Source organism: Chiloscyllium punctatum, chromosome 34 (genome assembly GCF_047496795.1).
Source record: "Chiloscyllium punctatum isolate Juve2018m chromosome 34, sChiPun1.3, whole genome shotgun sequence".
NCBI classification, from domain to species: Eukaryota; Metazoa; Chordata; class Chondrichthyes; order Orectolobiformes; family Hemiscylliidae; genus Chiloscyllium; species Chiloscyllium punctatum.
In genome coordinates, this window is record NC_092772.1 from 14,074,242 (window position 1) to 14,091,300 (window position 17,059).

Genomic DNA, 17,059 nt, shown 5'->3' on the forward strand with positions numbered 1-17,059 from the left:
TACAATTTTAAGAAAAATGTTGATTTATGCCATGACCAGACTTGTGCTCAGTCCTTTAGCTGTTCCCTAAACTGGTGGTTGCTAAAGTTCTGATATCATCCACAACCTGTGGTCAACAATAGAAAATATCTGAAAATCCTCTCAATCAACTGACTCCCGTCAAGATTAGAGTGGTGTTGGAGAAGCACAGCAGGTCCGGCAGCATCTGAGGAGCAGGAAAAATGGACATTTCAGGCAAAGGTTTCAGGAATGAGACTGGGAGCACATTGGAGGGAGAGAGAAATGAGAAGGGTGTGGGGCTGGGGAGAAGGTAGCTGAGAGTGCTGTAAGTGGATGCGGGTGTGGGGTGAACATGATATGTCAGAGAAGTAGGTGGGGTGGATAGGTGGGAATGAAAATGCACAGGTGGGACAGGTCAGGCAGACGGTGTTGAGCTGGAAGGTGAGAACTGGGGTAAGGTAGGGGGAGGGGAAATGAGGCAACGGGTGAAGTCCAAATTGATGCCATGGGATTGAAGGGTCCCGAGGCAGATGATGAGGCTTTCTTCCTCCAGGTTGTGAGGCAGTGGCAATACAGGAGGCCCAGGACCTGCATGTCCTCGGGAGAGTTCGAGGAGGAGTTGAAATGTTTAGCCAAGGGGCACTGGGGTTGATTCTTGCGGGTATTCTGGAGATATTCTCTGAAGTGTTGTGTGAGAACACATCTCTTCTCTCTAACTTAGAGGAGACCGCATCGGGCGGAACGTATACAAGAACTGGCATGTGTGGAAGTGCAGGAGAAACTTTGATGGACGTGGAAGCCTCCATTGGAGCCTTGGATAGAGGTGAGGAGGTAGATGTGGGTGCAGGTTTTGGAATTCCTGCAGTGACAGGGAAATTTATATTTCCCTCCCCACCCCTATCCACTTTTCAAAAAGACTCTTTCCTCCACGACTACCTAGTCAACTCGACGCCCTCCAAAAACCCACCCTCCCCTCACGGCACCTTACCCTGCCACCACAGGAATTGCAAAACCTGCACCCACATCTTCCCTCTCACATCCTTCCAAGGCTCCAATGAGCCTTCCACATCCATCAAATGTCCGTGTGCACTTCCACACATGTCGTTTATTGCATCTGTTGCTTGGGATGTGGTCTCCTCTACATTGGGGCCAACAGACACATTCTCGGAGAGCGCTTCAGAGAACATTTCCAGGGAACCCGCAACATTCAACTCCAACGCCCCATGACCAAAAACATTAATTACCACGTCCCCCGACTCTCTCAAGGACATGCAGTTCCTGGGTCTCCTCCACCGCCATTCCCTCACCACCAGACGCCAGATCTTCCACCTCGGGACCCTCAACCCCAGGGCATCAACGTGGTCTTCACCAGTTTCCTCATCTCTCCACGGTCACCTTATCCAAGTTGCAACTTTCTAACTTGCCACCATCCTACTGACCTGTCCCACTTGTCTATCTTCCTTTCCACCTATCCACTCCACCTTCTTCTCCGACCTATCACCTTTAACCCCATCTCTATCCACCTCTTGCACTCTCAGCTAAATCCTTCCCAGACCCAGTCCTCCCGTTTATCGCTCCACCCACGAGGCTCCCACCTTTTTTCCTGATGAAGGGCGTTTGCCGAAACGTTAGTTTTTTCTGCAACTCGGATGCTGCCTGACCTGCTGTGCTTCTTCAGCACCACTCTATTCTTGATTCTGATTTCCAGCACCTGCAGTACGCACTTCCGTCCATCTGATTCCCCTGTCCATTGATCTTGAATAGGCCGTTGCTGAAGTTCCAGCATCATTTCCCTGCTCTTATATTCCCACCTGCTATCAAGAACAGAAAGTATTTCCAACCCATCGAGATCACATGATACCTTGTCCAATCACCTTCAAACATTCGTGAATGTCTACTCCAATTTCTCTTTTATTACTTTAAACCACTCAGTATTCACACTTTACTCATTGTGCGTCCTCAAATTCATTATCACCCACTTCACTGGATTGAATTCCTTTCAGCACATTTTCTTGCCAATTGTTTCCCTGCAGTCTATGGCTTTCTTCCTAATGGTTAACGACATGACTAATTGTTACCTGCTTTGCAAACAGCTAAATGATGGCCACGACAAATAATTAAAAATCGTTGACCTATATGAGTAAACAATAGAACTCATAGAAGCCATGGTTCATAAGCTTGCAGAGGACAGCAGAATTGGAGACTGTAAAGAAGGTGATCTAAGATTCCAGAAGGATCTTAATCCATTGCGTCTTTGGGTTGAAAAATGTCACATGAAGTTCAATCTGGATAAATGGAAGGTATTGCATTTTGCTACATCAAATAAGAGTAGGGCTTATACAATTAATGATCGGGCGTCGTAACGTGATATGGAACACACAGGCCAGGAATGCAAGTACATAATTAATTTTAGTTTGCTTCATATATAGACAGAATGGTTAAAAAATGTCATCTCGCCTTCGTTGCTCAGTCCTTTGAGCGTAGGGGTTGGTACGTTATGTTGAAGTAGAATAGGACATTGGGTGATGCGTCTTCTGGAAAACTGTGTCCAGTTCTTGCCGCCCAGTAAAAGCAAGGAAATTATTCAGCTGGAGTAGGTTTAGAACAGGTATACCTGCGTATGGCTAGTGGGGAAGGTTTGAGTTATAACGAAAGGCTGGATAGGCTGAGAATATTTTCTCTCTAGCACTGGAGGTTGAATGGCGACGTGATAGAAATGTAAAAATTATTGAGAGTTCGGCTCGAGTTAACTGTAACTGTCTTTTCTCCAAGGAGGGGGGACTTCAATACGAGAGGGAAAATGTTTAAATTGAAATGAGGGATTTAAAATTAGACATGAGAGGCTTTTTTAACAGAGGATGGTTTAAGTGTGCAATTCACTTCCTGAGGCAGTGATGAATGAAAGTACATTTGCAATATTTACAGGCTATTTGGATCGATAAATGAATTGGAAAGTATCAGTGGGATTAACAAAAGCTATTCATTCATGCCTAGTACATAATTTATTGCCCAGAGGGAAGATCAGAATCAACCACGATATTATGGATCTGGAGTCACATACCAGCCAGACACAGACGACAAGCAACATGAATTCGACTGGGACAACACTATCATTATAGGGCAAGCCAAACAGAGAACAGCCAGGGAATTCCTAGAGGCATGGCACTCATCCACAGACTCTATCAACAAACACATCGACCTGGACCCAATATACCGGCCACTCCAGCGGACAGCTCGAACTGACAACCGGAAGCAGCAGAGACAGGCCACTACAAATGCCGGAGGAAACAGCACAGAAGCGCTTCACAGGAGGCTCCCAAGCACTGAGGATGTCACCTAGACAGAGGACGAAACGTTTGCAAGACAAATTCCCAGGTCGGCGAACAAAACCACAACAACGAGCACCCGAGCTACAAATCTTCTCCCAAACTTTGAGTTTCCTTCCCTATGAGGCATTAGTGAATCAGATCTACAACAACTGATTCAACATCATCATTAGACTCCAGGAATTTATTGAAATAAAATTCCAGCATCTGCCTTGCCAGGGTTTGAACCCGTGTCCACAGAATCATATCTGTACATTCATATTAACAATGCAGTAATAATATCACAAAGGCATTGTTAACCCTCAGCAGTTGCAAGAGCCATCAGATGCGACTCGTCTCGTTTGGCATTATGTTCAGTATGAGCTGGTAGGACAGAAAGGCCTGTTTTCATGCTGTGTGAGTCTATGACTTTGACGCTATGAAACTGGCAGCTGGTTGGGATTAACAGCAGCATTGACAGTTTAATTGATCTCCTTCTGGGATATGTAATCTTGTTGGTTACTGTGGAGGTTCTTCTGCTCATTGAGCCCTTCCCACACACGGGACTGTTGAATAGCCTGTCCCCAGTTTGACTGAGTAGTTGAGATTCCACTTCAGCAGGTAATTGAATCCGGCATTGCGCTGGTTTCTCTGTGATATCGTTGTCTTTGTATCTACCCAGGATGAACGATTGGTTCAAATCATGTCCATGCAGACGCAAGTACCGTTGTCCATGTTGTGAATGTGTTTTTATTCTTCCTGATATATCCACAGGGTGTGGATGTCGCTGGTCAGGATAGCATTTGTTGTTCTTCCTGATTCGCTGCTGCCTCTCTGCACAAAAGATATGGATTCGATCCCAGTGTCGTGTGACTGTGTTCAGTTTGCACATTCTCTTCTTGCTTGTGTGAGTTTCCTCCCACAGTCTGAAGGTGTGTAGGTTACTGGGATCAGTCATGGGAAATGAAGGGACTGAACAGGTATGGAGTGTGGGTCTGAAAAGGATGTGCTTCAGAGGGATAGTGTCCCACACGGTCGTCATTCTCGGATTAAGGGTCAGCTATTTGCTTCAGGTCCTGGAGACACAAGTAGGCAGGATTGGGTAAAGATGGTAGCATCCCCTATATAAGTGACATGCATGAATGGGATTGCAAGAAATTAAAGTCATGTTCTCTGTTCCTGAGGTCAGGCTTCCATTCCAGGTTTTATTCATCAAACTTTAACATTACCAGTTCCGTGTGTGAGTCCCCAGGGATGAGGAGTTTATTTTTTACCACAACACCACCTTCTCCTGGTTGCAGTATTTATTGGGAACAAGAAGCTGATTCTGAGCTGATGCGAACAAAAGCAGATGCCAATGTCAAAACCACTGATCCAAATAGGAAAATGAAATTTCGAACCTTGCCACCCTAAAGTTAAAGTCTCCACACTCTTTGGATGCGCCAATCGGCTGTCTCAGCAACATGTGCTGTTTATAGTCATAATATTATAAATGGGGGCAAGTATTCCCTTCCGCCCCGCTTTTGAGCAGGAGCTGTCCCAACCTCGGAAATACATGCGCCTCTCTCCTGTCATTCCATCCCAGTTTCCAATCGGATCTTCGTGCATGCTTCATACAGTTTCTCTGATTCCGGTTCTGGAACTAGGATTATGTGTGATTTCATGCAGCAATTGGTCCTGCCTTCTGTGGGCAAAGTGATGAAGTAGCCGAAGTTCATATATAATGATATTGAAGCATACGTTTCAACAATATTCTGCAATCTCCCAAGAGTTTGGAGAGTTTCATTAATCCCATTCTCCTGTACGCTCATTCATGGAATCTCCACAGTCTCTGGGGACGCTAAAGTTAAAGATTCGGTTCATTCTGCTTTCCCACATGCCTGTCGCTATGTCCTGATATTGTACATTCTTCCTGACATTTCCTCTGCTACCATACAGGTTGCAGTTTGCAAGCGTGCTATGTGGAATGCTGTAACCGTTTAGTAGTTCGAATTTTATGTTGCGATTGCAGCGACCTCGGCTAGAATCCACATCATGGCAGTCAGTTCTCTCAAAGTTTTACTTTTGGTGAAACACGGTCAGAAATTAATCGTTTTTACAAGATAATATTCTCCGAGGTGATGATCGGTTTTCCATCGAATTTTGTTCTCTGATATTTCTACGTTTCATGTATCAGGATTTTAACCCAAAAGTTCTCGAAGATGTCTCTCCCTCGCACTCTCCCTAACTCTCTTTTCCGTCTCGCGTCCCATTTGACTGAGGCATTGCACAATCTAACATACACTTTCACGTTGATCCCATCCAGTCTGTGCCGTTGCATTCACTGTTGCCCCAATCTCTTCATTGGCACCTTCAAATCATTCGATCTGTTTGGATACCTTGGCTGTGAGATCAATTCACTTTTAGCAGCTTTTACTGACATGGACAAGAGATTATTGGAGTGTGAGGCTCAATAAAAGGGCATAAGGAATAATTGGGGAAAAGAGACTCTATTGGAAAAGATCCCCCGTGAGGGATTTCTGCGATAGCCTAGTGGTATTATCGCTGGATTGTTAACACATCAAAGCCAGGTAATATTCTGGGGAGAAGGGTTGGATTCTCACCACGCCACGAAAATGATAGTTTGTGAATGCAATAAATGCCTAGAATTAAAATACGTTGTATGAAAAACCCATGTGTTTCACTGACGTCCTTGAGGGAAGGAAACTACCGTCCTTATCTGGTCTGGCGTCCACGTGACTCCAAACTGGTAGGCAATAAATGCTGCAGCGCCACCCCCGATGCTGTTACAGAATAGAAATATGTTCATTCGGCTCATTGCTAGAATTGTCCAGGGATGGGTCGCACTGGGAGAGTTGCAGGAGAGATTCACTCGGATAGTGTCGTAACTGAAATTGTGCATTGAAAAATACCTTGATTGTTTGCTAAGTCTCCGATCTGTTAGAATGACCATGTGAGCTTCACTTCTTTCATATGTAAAGTGCAAAGCTTTTTTATTTTAAAGTTTCATTCTCAGGTGATGTTTAACAACTGGTGTCTGCCCCCCTGTGCTGCTGTCTGTTCCATAATATTTAGACTGATTCTAATTTATAAAAATGAGTTACCAGAGACTTACATGGAGTCATGCAGTTTTTGAGCAACGTACAATGTAACTCTGTACGTACAAATTCACCCCACAGACGTGTGTGTGTGTGTGTGTGTGTGTGTGTGCGCGCGCACGCACGCGTGCGCACTCGTGTAGGAGGGTCTTTGTTTGTAGATAGGGCAATAGGATCACCTGTACTGTGACATGAACCCAATGACCATGGGTACCAGTCTGCGGGGGCACTTTTAGCTGCTGCCTGTTCCAAAGACCGCCTTGTAGGGTTGTCACCCGAAGATCCGAGTTCGAATGTCCTGGATCACTGAAGTGCTCTCCAACTGGGAAGGTGACACCTGTCTGTTGATTGATGTGCAGCGCCGATTCCGTTGTTGTAGCCTCTGCTCAGCTTCACCAATGTACCATGTCTTAAGGCATTCTTGCCTGTAGAGTGTTGGTATTTGTTTAGATGAGCGTCAGTCTAAACATTATGCCATGGACGCAGCACACAGGGACTAGCACCTTCAACATCTTATCTGTGCTGACACTAATTGGTAAAGCCCACCTGAGAATGTAACTGTGAAAAGAAAGTTTTTCGATTTACATAAGAAAGAAATGAACCTAACATAGTCATTCTAACAAATGGAAGACTTAACAAGCAATCAAGGTATTTTTCCAATGTATAATTTCAGTGACATTACACTGTAACCGTTCGCTATACATTCTGTACCTTACCACTGTGTACTCCACAACCACCTGATGAAGGAGCAGCTCTCCAAACGCTATTGCTTCCATTAAACTTGTTGGACTATGACCTGGTGTTGTGCGATTTTTAAGTTTGTATTAGAATGCGGATCTCACAATTAAAATAGAGACGAAGAAGCATTTATTCTCTCAGACAGTTCCGTATCAGTGGACTTTCTTGGAGCAGAAGGCTGTTGAGGAAGTGTCATTAGGTGTAATGAGGCTGAGATCGGTAGATCTTCAAACAGCAAAGACATCAAGCATTATGGCAAAAGGCAAGAAAGTGCAGTTCAAGGTTAACAGATCAGATATGAAACCATTCAATAGTGGAACAGACTTGGTGGTCTGAATGGTGAGTATTTGTTCCTAAAATTGTTGGCCTTAATATGAAGCTGCAAAACAGACCTGAGTAAAACGTGCCAAATTTTAAAAAAGCGTGGTCCCCCAGAGCACTGAACCGAGGTGAAATGTACAAAGAACAGCACACAAAGGGCAGACAATATTGGGTAATTGATCCGAAGTGATCAGTATACCAAGTTAAACAGGAAAACCGATATTCAGTATCTACATTGAACCTGGCTCCACGAGGCATGTAGTTAACTTTCACAAACCACTATTCCCCTTCCGTTTTCCTGACGCCCCCTCCGTTCTTGTTTTAAACTGATTGAACGTCAGGCAATTGCCAATGACATTGCTGATTTGGAACTGTAGCATATAGAACATAGAACATGAGAGTGCAGTACAGGCCCTTCGGCCATCGATGTTGCGCAGCCATGTCATACTGATCTGAAGCCCTTCCCATTACAAAATTCCATGTACGTCCATATGCCTCTCCAATGACGACTTAAATGCACTTAATCTTGGCGAATCAACCACCGTTACAGGCAAAGCATTTCATGTCCTAACTACTCTCTGAGTAAAGAAACTACCTCTGACATCTGTCTTATACCTTTCTCCCCTCACTTTAAAGTTGTGACCCTCGTGTTTGCCGTCCCCAAACTTGGAAAAAAACTCTCCCTGTCCACCCTATCTAAACCTCTGATTATCTTGTATGTCTCTATTAAGTCACCTCTCAGTCATCTCTCCAACGAGGACAGCCTCAAGGCCCTCAGTCTTCCCTCATAATACATTCCTTCCATACCAGGCAACAGGCTAGAAAATCCCCTCTGCACTCTTTCCAAAGCGACAACATCCTTCTTATAATGCGGAACCAGAACTGTTGACAATACTTCAAATGTGGCCGTACCAGATCTTTGTACAGCTGCAGCATAACCTTCTGATTCCAGAACTCAATCCCTCTATTAGTAAAGGCCAAAACACTGTTTTCCTTCTTAACAACCCTGTCAATCTGAGTGGCAACTTTCAGGGATGTGTGTACATGGACACCGAGATCTCTCTGCTCATCTGCACTCCCAAGAATCTTACCATTAGCCCAGTACTTTGCATTCCGATTACTCCGTCCAAAGTGTATCACCTCACACTTGTCCACATTAAACTCAATTTGCCACCTCTCAGCCCAGCTCTGCATCCTATCTATGTCTCTCTGCAACCTACTACATCCTTCGTCACGATCCACAACTCCACCAACCATAGTGTTGCCCGCAAATTTACTAACCCAACCTTCTAAGCCCTCATCCAGGTCATTTATAAAAATGACGAATAGCCCTGGACCCAACATCGACCCTTGCGGAATGCCGCTAGTAACTGGACACCAAGATGAACATGTTGCATCAACTACAACACTCTGTTTTCTTTGAGTGAGCCAATTACTGATTCAAACTGCTATGTCTCCCACAATCCCATTCCTCCACATTTTGTATAATAGCCTACTGTGGGAATCTTATCGAACACCTTGCTGAAATCCATATACAGAACATCAACCTGCTTACTCTCATCTACCTGTTTGGTCACTTTGTCAAAAAACTCATAAGATTCGTTAGGCACGACCTTTACAAAACCATGCTGACTGTCCCTGACCAGATTATTCTTTTCTAGATGATTATAAATCCTATCTCTTATAATCTTTTCCAACGCTTTACCAACAACTGAAGTGAGACTCACTGGTCTGTAATTACCAGGGTTGTCTCTAAAACCCTTCTTGAACAAGGGAACCACATTTGCAATCCACCAGTCCTATTCCTGTAGATAATGATGATTTCTGGATCAATGGCACTGCCTCGGCAATCTCTTCCTTTGCTTCCCAGAGGATTCTAGGATAGATCCCATCTGGCCCAGAGGACTTGTCAATTTTTACACTCTACAGTATTTCTAATACCTCTTCCCTGTGAACCTCAATCTCTTCGAGTCGAGATGCAAGTATCTCTGTATCTTCCTCGCCAACATTTTCATTTTATATAGTGAACACTGTGGAAAAATATTTATTTAGTGTTTCCCATGTCTCCTCTGACTCCACACACAACTTTCCACTATTATTCTTGATTGGCCCTAATATAACTCTCGTCATTCTTTTCTTCCTGACATACCAATGGAAAGCCTTCGGGTAACCCTGATCCTATCCGCCAACAACTTCTAATGTATCCTCCTGGCTCTCATGTCTCCTCCTGGCTCTTCTGAGCTCTCTTATTAGGTCATGCAGGGAAACGATTCCTTCTGATGCACAACATCATTCTGCTTCAAAATATCAGGCAGTATTTCATGTTGATTACTGTAAACGTTAACCTTTAACAAGTCATGACAGTGAAATCACTGAATCCTCATCACTATACTACCAGGGAAGATTTCTGTTAAAATCACCCTGGACACCAAGAAATTCGCCATTCTATTCTCCCATCCTTCTGTGCGTGATCCCCTCGGCCCAATTCCGGTCTTGTTGGTTGGTTTACAATACTGAGGCTATCCAATCATCTTTGCCTTTCAGTTTCTAAAGGATGAGACCTTCTCTCTGAGCTGGCAATGTGCTTGCTCAGTGGTGATAAAACTGTCCTTGTAAACTAGAAAAGTGCTTGAAATAGGCGATTCCTGTTTTTCATTCCAAGAACTTGAGGCAAACCGTTTGGCAGGACAGGAAATAGCGGGCGTGAGCAGTGATCAAGTTTGGCAGCAAGAACGAGGTGAGGCAGTATAAACTACAGAGTAATGGGGAAACAATGGGCAAAGAACACTGGGACGGGAGGGGCTGAATGCTTCCTTTCTTTGCTGTAACCAGACATTGGTGTTGATCTCTGAAACGGGACAACATCAGACCAGTCGATGAAATCTTACTTTCTCCTTGTTTTCTCCCGAGGCCTGTGTCACACTTGGGGAAATGTGTCTGCGTGCTTCAGTCTATGGGTAAAAATGGGGTCCAGTTCCCATCTCAATCTTTAATCCCACTTATTGCGTTTTACGAGATTAAAACGTACCAGAGACATTAGTATTCAGGTGAAACGTCAGAGTTTACAAGGTTACAGACCAAGTGCTGGGAAATGAGATGAAGGGACCCAGATCTGTGCTGTAAACACTCGATAATTCAATCGTTTTTGAGGGGAAACATATCTGCAGTGACATAATTCCAAAAACTGAGTTATGAAGAAACGGTGCAACTGCTTCTGCCCTCATCCCTGGTGGTCTAGTGGTTAGTATTCAGCGCTTTAACTGAGTGCCCTGGGTTTCATGACCGTTCAGGAAATCAGGACTTCTTGTTCCTGATGCAGAGAGCGCAGCTCTACCAGGAATCTGTTCCATGCCTTAGATCAGTCAATACCCCAGCTCATCAAAGAAGGGAAAAGTGCCTTCCCTCTCTCTGCATAGTCAGACAGTTAATCCTTCATTCTCCTCTGATTCCACTTTCCAAAGAATTTCAAAATAATGTCAAAACTGAGTCTCAGCTATTTTTTTTCTGTGCTTTTCATCCATCGGAGCTGCAGCGACTAAGTGCTTTGGTTTCTGAAAACGAAACGTACCCATGAGCAATGTATTGGGATATTCCAGGATTGCCTTCTCTGACAACAGTGGGACATGACTGGTGTTGTCTATGATATGGAAGTGCCAGTGTTTGAGTTGAGTAGACAAAGTTAAAAATTACACAATATCAGGGCAGAGTCCAGCAGGTTTATTTGGAAGCACTAGCTTTAGGAGAGCCGCTCCTTCATCAAGTGGGTGTTTTTCTGCAGAAACTTGGTGTGTGTGTCAATATGCGCGAAGTTTTGGAAGATCATTTGGACTTTAACCGATCCGTTCGTGGTGTCGACGGTACCCATGACTTGGAGGTGTTGGTGTTGGACTGGGGTGGATACATTTAATAATCACACAAAGCCATTTTAGATTCCAACAGTTGACAAACACCTGATGACGAAGCAGTGCATGGAACACTGGTGCTTCCAAATAACTCTGTTCGATACAATCTGGTGCTGTGTGATTTTTACTCTGATAGCTCTTGGTAATGTTTAACTGATCGAAGACAGTGAAAGAACTTTCATTCGTGGATATGAAAATTTCAAATATTATCCACAACAGCATAACAAAAGTGATTAGGTTGGATTTGTGATGAATCTCCACAATGCGCTTGTGCAAAGTAAAAGTCGAACTTACAACTGCCTGATCCGGAGCCAGCTCTTCGAATGGTTGCACCAATGGCCAGATGCACAGCCGAGATTTTACACGCTGCAGAGCTCTGGTGTTAACAAGGACATGAGCAATAACAGTAACAGTCACAAGGTGAACAAAGAGCAAAGATAATCACCATCATGATTCACTTCAATTTGGCCTCAAAACAACGAGCATTCACAATCTGATCAGCCAATCAATGAGGTCACTGCCGATCTTAGAAATTGCAACTGACTTTGATGCGTTTTCACCATAATTTGAGGTAAACTCCAGCCTAATCATAACATCGCATATTCCCATTAATTTTTATATTTAGATATCGTTAATGACCTGTCCGAATTTGCAGGAAATGAGTGAAAACGTCCTTCCGATGATGTAATCCAGCGCAGAGTCGGCCAGAAATGAAAAGACAAAGACATGAAGCATCACTCCCATTTCTCTCTGTACCAATGCGTTTTCCTGAGTTGAATATTTGCAGGACTTGTCTTTACTATCTAAAGAATTAATTATTTTCCCGGGAAAGATTCTTCATAAATCAATTAACATATGAGGTGTCGAAACATATTTTACTTTAGATTAAAATAGTTGAATATCCTTTCCCCCAGCCTAATATCCCAATGCTCCCTCCTCTTCCATGTAAATACAAGCTTCTCCAGGTGATGTTGGAGCTCCCAACATGACGTTACAATGCTCCTTGCTGCTCCATGTCAATAGAAGCTGCTTTACTTGAAGTTGGACCTCCCAGTTTGATGTCCCAATGCTCCCTGTTCCATGTCATTACAAGTGGTGCAGTTGAGTTTAGACCTACCACTCTGATGTCCCAATGCTCCCAGCTGTTACATGTCACTAAAAGCTGGTCCTTGTGTGGTTGGAGCTCCCAGTCTGATGTCCCAATGCTCCTTGCTCCATGTTAGTAGAAGTGGTGCAGCTCAGGCTAGACCTACCACTCTGATGTCCCAATGCTCCCAGCTGCTATATGTCATTAAACGCTGATCCTTGTGAGGTTGGAGCTCCCAGTCTGATGTCCCAATGTTCCCTCCTCCATATCAATAGAAGCAGTCTAGTTGAGGTTGGATGTATCACTCTGATGTCCCAATGCTCCCTGCTGCTACATGTCATTAAAAGCTGCTCCAGGTGAGAGTGGAACTCCCAGACGGATCTCGCAAAGCTCCTTGCTCCATGTCAACTGAAGCTGCTCGAAATATGGTTAGATCTTGCATTCGGATGTTCCAATGCTCCCTGCTGCTCCATGTCAACTGAAGCTGCTCCAGGAGTGGTTGGAACTCCCAGACTGATGTCACAACGCTCTCTGGTCCACGTCAAAAGACGCTGCTCCAAATGAAGTGGGAGATCCCATCCCTGGCAGCTCACATACTTCTATACCATCATAGAAATACTGCCCACTGAACATCCCCACCACTGGACCAATGGTGGAATAACCACATCATGAGAACCGAATATTATTTTTAGTCACCACCAAATCATTATTTCCAAAAGTCATTCTTTCTTAAACCTTATTTCGCATGTGCATACTGCAGTCCATCCGAAGTAAGATAATGGTGCTAATTGATGTATGCTTAATAAAAATTACATCCTATTTTTCATGTTGATTAACTGCGAGTTAACAAGAAAAATGTTTGTATTCAAAACACACTTTTATTCCAGGTGAGAGAATGTAGTTTGCATTATTTAAAATGAACTTGTTCACTGCGTAAAATGATCAAAAAGATTTCAATTTCAAAACAACATTGGTAACGTTGTCATCCATCTTGAAATGTGGTGTCTTCTTCTTTCAACCAGACGGGTATTATATCAAAAAGTCTATTACTGATATGCGTATAGACACTTTAAATCGCAAGGATTGTGAAGGTTTGTAACTCAGGTTGAGGTTTAAGGTGTAGGTTTGCTCGCTGAGCTGTAGGTATGATATCCAGACGTTTCATGACCTGGCTAGGTAACACCATCAGTGGCGACCTCCATGTGAAGGGAAGCTGTTGTCTCTTGCTTTCTATTTATATCTTTCTCCTGGATGGGGTTCCTGCGGTTTGTGGTGATGTCATTTCCGGTTTGTTTTCTGCGGGGTTGATAGATGGCATGTAGATCTATGTGCTTGTTTATGGCGTTGTGGTTGGAGTGCCAGGCCTTTGGGAATTTTCTGGCATGTCTTTGCTTAGACTGTCCCAGGATCAAGGTGTTTCCCAAGTCGAATCGGACTACCAAGAATCCATAAGCCAGGAGGCCCCCCTCAGACCCATAGTCTCATTACCCGGAACACCAACTTACATACGGGCCAAAGGACTACACGCAAGACTGAATGCCTCATAGAAGAGTCACAGCACTCCATCCACTCCACCCAGGAGTTCCGAAAAATCATCAAAAACACCAAAATAGAGGAAGAAGAAGCAACGATCTCATTCGACATAACAGCACTGTTCACCTTCATCAACATCGACCTGGCAAAGGAAACATTTACCACACTTTTAGAAGAGACCATCACAGACGCACCAACAACCATCAATCACATAACCAACGAAAACATCATGAAGCTAGTGGACCTGTGCCTCACCACCCACTTCACTTTCAACAACATATCTACAAACAAACCAACAGCACACCCATGAGATCTCCGCTATCAGGATTCATAGCAGAGGCGGTTATGCAAAGTCTAGAACAAACAGCCCTACCAACAATCAAACCAAAAATCTGGGTCCGCTACGTAGATGACACCTTTGTCATCACAAAACAAAACAAGATAGAAGAGACATTTGACATCATCAACAACACCTTCACAGGCATAAAGTTCACCAAGGAGGAAGAAACCGACAACAAACTCGCATTCCTGAACGTCACAGGAGAAAGAAAGGACAACGGAGAACTACAAACCTATGTATACAGAAAACCAACAAACACTGACCAAATACTTAACTACACCAGCAACCATCCCAACACACACAAACGAAGCTGTATCAGAACACTATTCCAACGAGCCACCACACACTGCAGCACAGACGAACTTCGGAAAACAGAGGAGAACCACCAATTCAACGTATTCGAGAAGAACAGATACTCAAAAATGCAGTTCGCTGATTCCTCAAGAACAAACCACGACAAGCAGACCAAACACAGCCAGAACCCCTAACCACCTTACCATACATCGAAGAAGTTTCAGAAATTACAGCCAGACTATTCAGACCCCTCGGAATCCTAGTAGTACACAAACCCACCAACACTCTCAAACAAAAACCAACTTAAAAGACCCAGTACAACCCAAGGACAAAACCAACGTCATCTACAAAGTTCCATGCAATGACTGCCACCAACACTATGTAAGACAAACAGGAAGAAAGTTAGCCACCAGGATATACGAACACCAGCTAGCCACAAAAAGCCACAACCTTCTCTCCTTCGTAGCCCTACATACGGGTTAAAAATACCACTATTTCGACTGGGACAACACATCTATCCTGGAACAGGCTAAGCAAAGACATGCCAGAGAATTCCTAGAGGCCTGGCACGTCAACCACAATGCCATAAACAAACACTTAGATCTAGATGCCATCTATCAACCCCTCAGAAAACGAACAGGAAATGACATCACCACAAACCCCAGGAACCCCATCGAGGAGAAAAATATAAATAGAAAGCAGGAGACAACAGCTTTGCTTCAATTGGAGGTCGCCACTGATGATGATGTTACCTAGCCAAGTAATGAAACGTCTGGATATCAAAGTTACAGCTTAGTGAGCAACCCTACACCCTATATTTTAAATCATTTTTCATGTTTATGTTGCATGAATCTGCGGTTATTGATCCACACTTTAGTTTCACTCCCTATAGGTAACATGCTGATTTCTCCAGTTGTTCATGGTTCAATGTGATGCATCCAGTGTGTGCATAACGAGAAGGAGCTTGCTTCCCACATCTTGTGTTTATCTGTGCCTTATGTCCAGCATTCATCAATGGCGAGAGCATGGAGCGAGGGCGAGACCAATGTCTAAGTCTCTCCGTGCGCATGCACGGCACCCACAGCGGCAATTCTCCACTGTGCATTTACACCCAGTTCTCAGTGCCCCTAAACCCACACCCTGCCCCTTTGAAATATCTCCATTATTTTGTGCTGTTTCGCTGTGCTCTTCTCACCAGGATGAATTACTTCGACTCAACCTCCTCCAGATTTCATCTGACAAAACATTCATTAAGAATCCCTTTGCATAAACATGCACTTCGCAGCTCTCGGTATTTGATTTTCCTGGATGTCTTTCATACGAAAAAACGTTCACAGCAGCTTGTAATGAAAAAAAAAATCGCGTTTCGTTTCATTATTCCAAAGCAACCTCCATTTCAATGCAGTTTCGTCAAACGGCACAAACTATTCCTTGCGATTTTGTAATAGCGACAAAGCATATAAACTGACCGTTGGAGCTCCAGTTTTAATGCAACAGCTGAAAACAGCACCATTGAAAGCTGTTAATGACAGCGACGAGAGTGGGATTCGAACCCACGCGTGCAGAGCACAAAGGATTAGCAGTCCATCGCCTTAACCTCTCGGCCACCTCGTCACAGACGCTCGAAAAGCTATGACCTTATGAATAATTGAATTTCGTAAATTATGCAGAGCAGCAGATGTTTCTCCCTGGTGTTGGTGAAATGAGAAACAACACAGTCCAAGACGATGGTCTGACCCCTGGGTTGTGGGGCAAGTGCACTCCCACTGTCACACTGTGCACACATTTTTCTGAACAAAAATGAGGAAATGACTATGTAACAAGGTCAGTTGAATTCTGTGAAATTTGAAGTCAACGGAATGAAGAACCCGAGACAGCAGGAGGTGTTCTTACAATAAAGAGTTGGATCGAGCTCTTAACGATAGTGGAATCAAGGGTTATGAGGATAAGGCAGGAACAGGATACAGATTGAGGATGTTCAGCCATGATCATAATGAATGGTGGTGCTGGCTCGAAGGGCAGAATGGCCTACTCCTGCACCTGCTGTCTATTGTCTATTCAACTGCCTGTGAGGAATTGTTTTCCAGACTGGAGGAGAGTGCATAGTGCTCAATGTCATTATTCCGAAGACCTAACTTCCGCTCAGATGTTTTTGACACGCACTTGTGTACAGAACAGACAATTTCAAAATCCAAAATATGGCTAAACTGACAATTGAACTCAACAATGCAAAAACCTTGATGTGTATCATTTTCCTGGGCCGTGTGACACCAAGTCACTGTATGATCACAGCAACACAGTGAGCAAGTGTCAGAAGGGATATGAGTGCAGCGCCAGAGCGCATACTGGGAGCAGCAGGTGACAGACGGGGATGTGCATATCCCACAACAGGAACACTTCCCAAACAGCGGAATGCGGTGGAAGAATTCAGAGGGAGTTTG

At 44.1% G+C, this 17,059-nt stretch overlaps 1 non-coding gene across 1 annotated transcript; it reads right to left on the reverse strand.

The window, feature by feature from the left end:
* Nucleotides 1-16,150: 16,150 nt before the first annotated feature.
* trnas-gcu (transfer RNA serine (anticodon GCU)) lies at nt 16,151-16,232 on the reverse strand. Its single transcript has one exon. It is a non-coding gene; the product is annotated as a tRNA-Ser (tRNA).
* Nucleotides 16,233-17,059: the final 827 nt, after the last annotated feature.